The sequence below is a fragment of the Tarenaya hassleriana genome, unplaced genomic scaffold (assembly GCF_000463585.1).
Source record: "Tarenaya hassleriana unplaced genomic scaffold, ASM46358v1 Cleome503, whole genome shotgun sequence".
Taxonomy (NCBI): Eukaryota; Viridiplantae; Streptophyta; class Magnoliopsida; order Brassicales; family Cleomaceae; genus Tarenaya; species Tarenaya hassleriana.
This window is the reverse complement of record NW_010967740.1, coordinates 37,024-37,584: the sequence shown is the minus strand read 5'-3', so window position 1 is coordinate 37,584 and position 561 is coordinate 37,024.

Genomic DNA, 561 nt, shown 5'->3' with positions numbered 1-561 from the left:
CACTCTAAACATGTTTGGATGCACTCTAATTATGTTTCGACGCACTCTAAACGTGTTTTGAAACGCTCTAAAGATGTTTAGACGCAGTCTAAAAATGTTTAGACGCACTCTAAATATGTTTCGACGCACTCTAAATATGTTTCAATTCACTCTAAACATGTTTGGCTGCACTCTAAGTATGTTTCGACGCACTCTAAACATGTTTCGACGAACTCTAAAAATGTTTCAATTCACTCTAAACATGTTTGGCTGCATTCTAAGTATGTTTCGATGCACAATCAACGTGTTTGGACGCACTCTAAACGTGTTTGGATGGACTCTAAGTATGTTTGGATGCACTCTAAATATATTTCGACGCACTCTAAAAATATTTCAATGCACTCTTAACGTGTTTGGATGCACTCTAAGTATATTTGGATGCACTCTAAACATGTTTCGACGCACTCTAAAAATGTTTCGGTGCTTAAACATGTTTGGCTGCATTCTAAGTATGTTTCGATGCACAATCAACGTGTTTGGACGCACTCTAAACGTGTTTGGATGGACTCTAAGTATGTTTGG